Here is a 12,175-nt window from a genome sequence, read left to right as displayed (position 1 = left end):
GTATAGAACTTTCTCTTTTTTTCATCTCTTCTCTACTTTTATATACCTTCCCATTCTATACTTTAGTCCTGCAGGTAAACATGGATTTATTTATAGGCAAAGTACTATGAGGTTTAGTCCATGATATTTCAGGACCGTTCCTCTACTATCACTTCTATCTGATTTCCATTTTCATCTATGTCTTCTTGTGTACTTTTTAGAAAGCAATCCATTAATGGTCATCTTGCTATTTTGTTTTTGCTATTGTCATTCCTTTAGCCACATAAGTGTTTCTCCTCATTTCCCTGACCTCTGTGTTTTTTTTTTTTCTGGAATAATTTATTTCATTACTTGTTTCTTTTTTGGTTGCTGTGTTTATTTACTTTTCTTGTATTTCTGTTTTCTGGGGTATTTGCAAAGCAAATAATCTGCCAAGGACTACTTTGCTTAGCAGCAATGTTTCAAATGCCTCTCTTTACGGCATTTCTTTTGGGTTACATTTTGAGTTCCTTTGTTTTTAAAAATACAGTATTACATTTTCTTTTGGGTGCAGAATAGTCTTGCATTGTTTAAACTAGCTTTCCTTTACATTTAAAATCTTTATTTTTTAGGAGGAGAATAAAAGAATAATATATCAAGAAATGTAAGTGACACAAAACAAAAATATCAATACAATTGTTTGAGAAAATGAAATTAGATAACTGAGAAATGCAAATTAAAATAACTCTGAGATAACACTTCAAAACTATCTGATTGACTAATGTGATGGAAAAGTAAAATGATAAATATCATAGAGATGTTGGTGGAGATATGAACAAGTCAAATCATTCTATAGAACAATTTGTTACTATGCCTAAACAGCTATAAAACTGAGCTTAGACTTTCATTTATCAATAGCACTACTCAATCTATATCCCAAAAAGATCAAAGAAAAAGGAAAAGGACCTATTTGCACAAAAATATTTAGAGCAGCTCTTTTCAGTGGTTGCAAAGAATTTGAAATTGAGGGGATGTCCATCAATTGGGGAATGGTGGAACAAGTTGTGATAAATGATTGTGATGGAATACTCCTGTGCCATAAGAAATAATGAAAAGAAAAAATAATGAGCAGTGTGGTTTCTGAAAAACTTGGAGAAACTTATATGAACTATTGCAAAGTGGAGCAAGCAGAACTAGAACACTAACTCCCACCAATATTGTAAGGATGATGAACTCTAAAAGATTCAGCTACTCTGATCAAGATAATGATCCAAGACAATTCTTAAAGATCCGTGATGAAAAATGCTATCCACTTCCCAAGAGATAAATGATGAAGTCTGAGTGTGGATCAAAGTATACTTTTCTTACTTCCTTAATTTTCTTGGTTTTGTGTGTCTGTGTTTTAATAACATTGCTAATATGGAAATATGCTTTGCATGACTTCACATGTGTAATTGATATCACATTACTTGCCTTCTCCAGGTATGTGCGAGGGAGAGAAGGGAGAGAATTAGGAACTCAATCAAAAAATGAATATTAAAATTTTACATATGATTGAGAAATATTTAACAAAATAAATTAAAACATATTTTAAGTGATAGAGAAAAATAGTAATGATGTAGATTAAATTTTAAAGTATCATAGGTTTTTAGAAAGCCTGTTGCTAAACATTTGCCGGTACATCTCTGGATCTAATTGTCTCGGTGTCAAGTTAGTCATAGGATACAGCAGACCATGGAGAGGATTGGAGAGGGTAACATAAATCCCATCTACCAAACACATCTCCTTTTGGAAATTTAGCCCCTTCATAGAGCTAGCTGTGAAAGTAAGTCATTTTTATTGATACAGATTTGAATTACTCTGGATCTCAACCACTTGAAAAGACCTTAAAGTTCCACTTTGGAGGTTCTCATAAGTTTGTCTGCCTTATAAAGAATAAGATTCCTGGCAGAGAAGTTCTGCCAACAATTTTTCTCAGGGCAGTGAATGACAGTACTCCTATGAGTAGCAATAAGAACTATGTGGGATAGTATTCTTCCACCAGTGGGAGATCTCAATTCTATTCTTTGCTTCTGCTCTCATTCTCCTCTTCCCTCATCTCCACATAGGTACATTTGTTTTCAGTGTTTAATTTAATAATTAGCTCTCACAAGCCAATTGAAACTTGCTTGGGACACCTCTGAGATCCCACCCTCTGGGTGAAGCCTCATTTAATGGTTTTAGATGTTAGCTAAGGATTTTTCTCGACACACAACTATAGAGGTGTTCACTGATCAATTGCTGATATTTGAGCAGAAGGTAAGGACAGTTGTGGCTTAGACAAATATAGCTAGCAGCATGAATAGGCATTCTGGGAACATAGGAAGGAGTCATTGATCTTACCATCCTGAACAGAAAGCAATGACAACTCTTCTGAGAACTTTGAGTGTGGTTTTTGAAACACAGAGTTGATAAGAAAGCAATTAATTGCCAGGATATGGAGAGTGCTAGTAAAACTATACAGGGAAATTCAGCACCAGGGTACTGGTGGCCCTTTAGATTTACTGGTATGGTAGAGCCAACATGGTAGAGTAAAGGCTCACCTGAGCTTACCTGAGCTCTTTCCCAAACTTCCAAATACCTTTAGATAATAATTCTAAACAAAATCTAGAGTGACAGAACCCACAGAAAGATTGAGAGAAATAATTTTCCAGCTGAAGACAGCTTAGAAGATTGGCAGGAAAGGACTGTTGCACCAGGGAGAGAGAGGAGCAAAGTACACCATGTATTGGGCCCCAGCAAACCAGGAGCAATGGCAGCAGTGGCAGTTTCCAGACCTCTCAGCCCACAGACAGTAAGGGGATAGGACAATGGTCAAAAGGAGATTTATAGGGGTCCTTGTGCTGGCACCAGGGGCAGGATTATTTTGCATTGCTTTTAGTTGGATCTGGATCACAGTTCAGGGTCTTAGTTCCAATGTAAAGAGGAACACTAGCACAGCAGAGCTTGTGGTGACAGGGGAACAGGGATCTTGATCACAGTTCCAGGGCAGAAAAGAATGCTTGTGGTCACTCACAAACCAGTGCACAGTACAAGAGAGTAGTAAACACACCTCTCCTTAGATCACACCACTTTGAAAAACCCCAAAACTTACAGGTCCTCAGAATTACCTCTGTAAACAGTTGCACAATAAAACCCTGAAGCTTGGAACAGTGTACCTTCCACTTGGAAAAGAGAGCCCCTCTTTAGCATGGAGTTAAAAGTCAAGAAATAGGCTGAAAAACGAGCAAACAATAGAAAAAAAATTCTGACCATAGGTGAAAAGGCAGATGAAAATACACACTCAGAAGATTATAGCAAAGTCAGCATTCCTGTATCCAAACCTTTAAGAAAAATATGAGTGGGTCTTGGGCCATGGAAGAGCTCAGAAAGGATTTTGAAAATCAAGTAAGAGAGGTAGAGGAAAAATTGGGAAGAGAAATGAGAGAGATGAAAGATAATCATGAATAAAGAGTCAGCAGCTTGGTAAAGGAAGCACAAAAAATACTGAAGAAAATAACACCTTAAAAAATGGAATAGGAGGCAGCTAGGAAGTGGCATAGTGGATAGAGTACCAACCCTGGAATCAGAAGGACCTGAGTTCAAATCTGGCCTCAGACACATGATACTAGCTGTGTGACTTTAGGCAAGTCACTTAACCCTGATTGCCTCACAAAAAAAAAAAAAAATGGAATAAACCAAATGGGAAAAGAAACACAAAAATCCAATGAAGAGAATAATGCCTTGAAAAGCAGAATTGGCCAAATGGAAAAAATAAATACAAAAATTCACTGAAATGTACTCCTTAAAAAGTAGAGTTGACCAAGTGGGAAAGGAGGTACAAAAAACTCACTGAAGAAAATAATTACTTAAAAGTTAGAATTTGGCTAGCAGAGGTTAATGACTTTATGAAAAATCATGAAACAATGAAACAAAATCAAAAGAATTTAAAAATAGAAGAAAATGTGAAAAATCTCATGGACAAACAACTTAAGAGTCAGCTAGGTGGCACAGTGGGTAGAGTACTGGCCCTGGATTCAGGAGGACCTAAGTTCAAATCTGGCCTCAGACACACAACACTTACTAGCTGTGTGACCCTGAGAAAGTCACTTAACCCCATTGCCTAACCAAAAACAAACAAACAAAAAAAAAAAACTGACTTGGAAAATAGATCCAGGAGAGATAATTTAAGAATTTTTGTGCTACCTGAAAGTCATGATCAAAAATAGAACCTAAATGTCATCTTTCAAGAAATTATCAAGGAAAATTGGGCTGATATTCTAGAATCACAGGGCAAAATAGAAATGGAAAAAAAAAATCCCTGATCACCTCCTGAAAGAGATCCCAAAATGAAAACTCCTAAAAATATCATAGCCAAATTCCAGACCTCCCAGATGAAGGAAAAAAAATATGACAAGCAGTCAAAAAGAAACAATCAAATATCATGAAGACACAGTCAAGATAATAGAAGATTTAGCAGCATCTATATCAAATGATCAGAAGGCTTGGGATAGGCTATTCTTGAGGACAAAAGAGCTAGGATTGCAACCAAGAATGACCTATCCAGCAAAACTGAGTAAAATCCTTCAGGGGAAAAAGGGATATTTAAGGAAATAGAAGACTTTCAAGCATTCCTGATGAAAAGACCAAAGCTGACTAGAAAATTTAATTTTAAATACAATATGCAAAAGAATTGTAAAAAGTTAAAGAAGAAAGAGAAATCATAAGGGATTTGGTAAGATTAAACTATTTATATTCCTACACGGGAAAATGATATTTACAACTCCTTAAAACTTTCCCATTACTAGGGCAGTTAGAAGGAGCATACATAGACAGAAAGCAGAGGTATGATTATCTAAAAAGTAAAATTAATGGATGAGAAAGAAGAATGAACTGGGAGAAGGGGAAAGGGAGAGGTAGAATGGGATAAATCATCTGACACAAAAGAGGCCTGAGATTTTATAGTGGAGGGGAAAATGGGGCAAGTAAGGAGGGGAGCACATGAACTTTACTCCCATTAGAATTGGCTCAAAGAGGGAATAATATACACACTCAGTTGGGTAAAGAAATCTGTCTTACCATATAGGAAAGTAGGAGGGGAAGGGTATAAAGAAAAGAGTAGGGGTGGTTCATAGGATGGAAGGCAGTTTGATGGGGGTAAAAGTCAAAAACAAAATGCTTTTGAGAATGGAAAGAGTAAAGGAGAGTAAAAGGAAGATAAACAGAGGAGGAAATAGGATGGAGGGAAATACATAGTTGGTAACCATTATTGTGAAAAAAAAAATTTTCACAATAGTTTGACAGCTGTCAGTTTCTCGGATAGACTTCACTTCTCAAACATATAGAAAATGGAGTCAAATTTATAGAAATAAAGCCATTCCTCATTTGATATATGGTCAAAGCACAGGAACAGAGAGTTATTAATCAAAAGTAATCAAAGTAATCTAAGCTAACTATAATTATATGAAAAAGTGCTCTAAATCACTATTAAGGAGAGAAACATGAATTAAAACAATTCAGTGCTACTACCTTGCACCTGTCAGATTGGCTAATATGACAGAAAAGGAAAATAACAAATGTTGAAGGGGATGTGTGAAAATTAAAATGCTAATATACTATTGGTAAAGTTCTATACTGATTCAACCATTCTGGAGTGCAATTTGGAACTATGCCCAAAGAGTTTATATAACCACGCATACCCTTAAACCAAGCAATGCCACTACTAGATCCGCATCCCAAAGAGATAAAAATAAAATTAAATAAAATGAAAAGGACCTATGTGTACACAAATATTTGTAGCAGCTCTTTTTTTTGGTGGCAAAGAATTGGCAATTAAAGGGATGTCCATCAATTGGTGAATGGCTGAACAAGCTATTGTATATGATTGTGATGGAATACTATTGTGCTTTAAGTAATGGTGAACAGGATGATCTCAGAAAAACATGGAGAAATGAACTGATGCAAAGTGAAATTAGCAAAACCAGGAGAACATTGTATACAATATACAATGAATATTGTATATTTACATTGTATGATGATCTGCTATGAATAAGTTAGCTATTCTCAGAAATTCAGTGATCTAAGACAATTCTGTAGGACTTATGATGAAAGGTGCTGTACATCTCCTGAGAAAGAACTGGTAGAGCCTAAATGCTGATCAAAGATGCTTTTTTTTTTTTACTTTCTTCATTTTACTTGTTTTTTTTTGTCTATGTTTTCTTTCACAGAATTACTTGCATGGAAATGTGTTTTGCATGACTATATATGTGTAATCTATATAAAATTTCTTGTCTTGTCAATGGGAAGGATGAGGAGGGAGAGAATTTGGAACTCAAATGGTAAAATTGTTTTTCCATGTAATTGGGAAAAAATAAAATATTGAATAAATAAGACTACCTAGACCTGAGGTCTCCTCTAAAGCCCAGGAGCTTTATGGATCATTCAGAGGAGGCTATAGAGGCAGAGTATAAAGAGAAGGACTCTTGAAGATCAGTATCTGCTTGGGATATTTCAGTCATCTCTATGCATGTTACTGTGGGTAGAGCCAATGAGAAATCATCTAAGTTACCCAAATCATCCCATGCAGACAACATCAAACAGTATTGATTGTGCAGGAGTTGTCAAAATATATCTCTTTTCTAGGCATAAAAGTGAAGGAAAATGGAACAATTCATTACACCAAAGTTCCTCACAAAAGCCCTTGCATTTTCTGTCAAAAAGGCCAATGGCACCTAATGAAGCCAACTGGGAACTAAACATCATCACTATCATTATCATCATCAACAATAACAACAAACATTTATGCAGTGCCTATTGTTACTTATTTTATTACAACTCCACAGAGGCTGATTTTTTTCAACAAGAGAAAAGAGACTGAGTGAGCTAAGTGACTAAGGAGTCTGCAAGAAGGAAGGAAGCAAGGAAGGGAATAAGAAAAGAAAGTAGAAAGGAAGGAAACAAATATTAAATGCCTACTCTGTGAAAGGCACTGCACTGAGTGCTTTAAAAATATTATCTCATTTGATTGTCACAATGACCCTGGAAGGCAGGTGATATTATTATTCCTCTTTTACAACTGAGGAAAATGAGGCTTAAGTGACTTGCTTAATGATACATAGCTAGTGTCTAATGCCAGATTTCAACTCAGATCTTGACTCTAGGCCCAGTGCTCTAGTCACTCAAGTACCTAGATATCCTTAGGCCCATATTTATAACTATTCCTGACCTCATCAATGTTGTAGAGCCACTATCTCAGATTCATGATAAGGCCACAGTGGCAGAGGCCTTATATCAAAAGGTAGCTCATATTAGTGACAAAAGATGGTAAATCATTTCTCAATTAATCCATAGTCCAGTTGGCTCAGTCAAGTTCATGGAAACACAGTGGGCTGACTAAGCACAGACCAGAACAAACTATTGATTCTCACTCCCCAAGTGGCTCAGGAGTAAGAGGACTTAGATTCAGATCCTGTTTCTGATGCTTCTTACCAGTGGTGACCTAGGACAAATCACTTGACCTCATTTATCCTCAATTTCTTCATCTCTCAGATGAAGCGGTTTGATCTAAATCACTTTGAGATACCTTCCAGTTTTACTTCTTTAGAATCATAGGGATGATATCATAGGGATGATAGAGGACATAGGTTCAGCAGAAATACCAGAGTCATTCCTATTAGAAGTAAAACTTTCATTTTTTGTTCTGCACACTATTTCTTGAGAGCAGCAAAGGTGACAGTTCATTGTGTTAATGAACTGTCTTCCTATGAACTCCTAGTTTTTTTTCCTAGTTAAAATCAAACTCCTCTTTTACAGTAATTAAGCTTCAAATGGCTTACCTCCCAGAGAGGAACTTCTCATTTGCAATGAACAATTTCAGTGAGTTGATGGTGTAGATGATTTGCACATATTAGATTCGCACATATTACATGATGCTTATTATTGGAAACAGGTTGGAGACTCCCATGGCTGATACTGTCAAAGTCCTTGCAGGTAACATGATAATCATAGTCCTGTTGAGAGATGAGCTCATATAGTTTGCTTCTCTATAATTTGGTCTCACTCATTGTTCTCCAGACTGAGGCTTTCAGTTCTGTCAATATGATAGCATCCAGTTTCTCATAACTTGAATCCTAGGTATTCCTCCAAGACCCATTGGATGTCAGTCTTCAATACTACAGAAAAGAGACCACAAAGATTCAGCAAGTAGCTCTTTATTCCTCATGTTTTAAGATAGCAAAAGGTTAGGGAAGAGACCTTTAAGAATCTCCTTTTTTGTCTCCTTATATTTTATGGCTACACATACATATCTGCATTATATATATATATGTGTGTGTATATATATATATGTTATATATACTCTTTTTATTTTGTAAGACTTTTTTGTCTTTTTGCATTCATTCCACATAACATACATGTGGGGGTAATTACCACTGGAAATATATTATAAAAACTGCATTTATTTTTCTTCGTATATATATATATATATATATGTATATATATTCTCCATTTCTATGTCATACACAAATGTGTGTGAATAGGTGTGTTACTCTGTGTGTTCTCTCACATTCCATTTATTTTCCATTTTTTTCTTCTCATTTGCTACACTGTTTTTCTTTTTTTCTTCTTCTTTACATATTTGGTTTTACCTTATTTTTTTCTTTTTCCTACTTAGTATTTTTTTTACAGTCTCTATTACTCTTTCAGAAAAAACAAGAGACATTATAAATTTTTTCCCCCTTTAACTGTCTCTACACTGTTTATTGTTTGTCATGGAGTATTTTCTTTCTTTTTTTTCTTACTTTTTTTCCCTTCAGTTTCTTTGACTCTTCTGTTTTTTCTTTCACTTCTATGATGCCCTCACTCCTCCAGGTTATAAAGCCACCAAATATTACCACCACCTGCCCATTTTCTCAACTAAAATTTTTTTCCTATTTTTATTTGTTTATTTGTTCCTGTTTGATATTTTTTTTTCTTATCCTTAGGTTCAGGGATTGATTATTGGATAACTCCACTTCCTCTATGCCCCCCCCCAAAAAAAATCAGTGCCTTCAGTATATGGGGTAATCACATTGGTCCTTTCCAGTTCTAAATTGTGGGTTTCTGAACTCAGTACATATGAGCTGTGTTCCATTTAGTGTACCTCTTAAGACACTTCCTGGACCAAGAAGAGGTTTCATTTGCAATTTGAAAAAAATGTGAGTTCCTTTTTGTAGCACTGATCAAACTTTGCTTTCTCTATAGACAGCATATATAAAGAGAAAATCAAATGATAACTACTTTTTCCATTTAATAGGTGAGGAAATCAGACCCAGAAATGGTAGGTAAATAACTAGCTCAGGATCACAGAGCAAGTTTTCGGTAGAGTTATGAAAAGAATCCAATATCCTTTACTCTTAGTATGGTTCTCTTACTCTAACCCTCATTCCTAAAAAGTTTAGTGTTTTTTTTTTAAAGCTAACCAGACAGTTTATAATATCTAACATATTTAAGAAATGTCTTCTTCCTTCTCATCATGCTTCAGACAAGGAGAATTTGATATGAACCAGAAATACAGCATGCTCTGAGTTTTCATTATGTTCCTCTCCCAATTAGCTCCATTACTTTTCAGTCTGCATTAATGGTTGCTTGAAAAGGAAGTTGGGAGTCTCATTTTAACTTGTACAGCATGTCTTGTGGAATTTTAACTGTCAAATATGCTGCTTCTGTTGGAATTTCCCCACCCCCCAATATTGCTCTTTTCTTCCCTAAAAAATAATAGTTGTTCATATAATTTTTCATTACTATAAAAACTTAATATAGGTTCCATATATTTTTCTTTTTCATCATTGTTTTATTACTCCATCTGGTCTATTATTACCCTTTTTTGTTTTTCCTTTTCCTTTTTTCCTGTCATTCTTTTTCCTTCCCCCTGAAAGTGCTCTCAACATAGCAAATACTTTAACCAATTAATTCAATTTATTAATAGATTTTTATAATGTTATTGATACTCCCATACTAATCTTAGGTAGCCTTACACACCTTATCAATCAAAAATAACCCGAATCATTAAAAAGTCATGTTTTAGCATTTCTCTCCTCCATTTACCCTATTGTTCCTTTTACTTACTATTCTTTCCATGATTACTTCCCTTACTTCCTTTCCTTCTTGACCAATTCATCTTATATTTTCTTCAAGGATTTCCCCTCTTGCCATTGTTAATCCTTTACACAGCAGTTGTCTATCAATCTCTTCCCTCTTTTCATTCATGAATTGTGATCCTTGCCTGTTTTTCTTTTCTTCCTATTCTCTTTCTTCTATCCACTCCACTCACAGGAGATGCTTTATCTGTCAGTTTATTTTCAGAATAACAACTTATTTTGCATTAAATACATCTAATCCTTGTTTCATGGCTTGAAAAATTTTTTTGTTTGTTTTTAGCTGAGATGCAGGGGTAGGGAACTTGTGGCCTGGACAGGCCACATGTGGCCTTCTAGGTCCTTGGGTGGGGCCTTTTGACTGAGTCCAAGTTTGATAGAGCAAATTCTTTTATTAAGGGGATTTGTTCTGTAATCTGTTCTAAGCCTTAGAGAATAAGGAGTTGGCTTTGGAGACATAAAGATTTGGGAAAAAGTCTTGCTATTGTCACATTCTACCTATAAAACATTAGACAAATCACTCAACCTCCAAATGCTCTAAGCAACTCTTTTTGATGTACTAGAAGTTCCAATTTAGAAGTTTAGAAGAGGTTACTCTATTCATGAAATTGTAAATTTATACCCATCCTTATTATAATATACTTTGTAGGAAAGATATATTTACTTATCCACACCATGACCTCCAGGCCCTTAACCCCTTGATTCTTTCCCCTAGAATCACCCCTGCACTAGCTACAATATCTTCCCTTTACCACTTTAACCCCTCAAAGAACTAACTTGACTCTATCCTGTTCTTTTCTCTTGAGTCCCTTGCCCCTTATCTTATCTCTCATATTGTTGTCCCAAGTCTTTGTTGTGTATTGCTTCCAAGGTCTGCTGCTTTCCTTCCTACACACATGCTCCTGAAGAAAGCTGCAAACAACAAAACAAAATATGATGAAATTGTTTTGATTGGGCCCATTATAAATTTGGTCAATAACCTGAAGAAATCAATAACCTCAACTGGACCCTCAATGCTACCAGGAAATCCTTTCAAACCTTCCAAATTAACTCACTATCTCACTCACCATAGCAGCTCTTCTAAACCTTTTTGTCCTTTTTCGATCTTCTTGTGGTGTCCCATTCCCTTCTCTCTCACCTGAGAAACTTGTTTCATATTTTGCTGAAAACTTTGAAGCCATTTTGTCATAGCTCCCTCTTCTCTCATCCTAATTTCATATCACTCATATGCTTTCTGCCACTTCTTTACCTTTGTCTCACTTAATTAGGTGGCCGTTTTCCATCTTATCCTCTCCAGTAGATTTCCCCAATCATAATAGTTTTTCACTTATCTCTGTCCCTATCCACTGGCTATTTTTATTGCCTATAAACATACTTGTCTATCCAATGTCTACCCAATGCTCAGAAATCCCTTACTGAGTGCCTCCAAAGACTCTATCTATCATTCCCTTTTGTGGCTAAATGTGTCTCCTTTCTATTCCTTTAAATCTCTTTTTAAGTCACTAAAATCTGACTTCTTACTCACCATCTCATGAAATGTACTCTCCTCTAAGTTTTTAACAATTTCTTAATTGCCAGAATGATAAATGATCTTCTCCAGATCCTTATCTTTCTTGACCCCTCTGCAACATTTGACACTGTTGATCACTTTCTTGATACATTCTTCTCTCCAAGTTTTCAGGAAGCTGGTTCTCTTCTGAATTATCTAATCACTCCTTCTCGGTCTTTTTTGCTAGATCCTCTTCATCCAAGTCATGCCTACTCATCTTAGGCAGCACACAGGTCTCTGTCCATGAGCCATATTCTCTGCTCCCTCTATATTGTTTCAGTTGATTATCTCATCAGCTTGAAATGATTCAATTGGCATCTGTATGCTAAAGATTCTCAAATCTACTTATCCAGCCCTGCAAGGAAGTAGCATCATTATAGTACTATTTCAAATAGTTCAGTAGAAACACAAAACTCAAACATGATCATTTAAATGGATGAATAAAGGAACAAAATGTGAGTTGTGTGCAAAGTACCAACATAGGGAGAGTTTTTGTAGATCAATTAGATAAAAATAC

This window comes from Vombatus ursinus, unplaced genomic scaffold (assembly GCF_900497805.2).
Source record: "Vombatus ursinus unplaced genomic scaffold, bare-nosed wombat genome assembly UNPS02014908.1, whole genome shotgun sequence".
Classification (NCBI taxonomy): domain Eukaryota; kingdom Metazoa; phylum Chordata; class Mammalia; order Diprotodontia; family Vombatidae; genus Vombatus; species Vombatus ursinus.
This window is presented reverse-complemented; position numbering follows the sequence as displayed.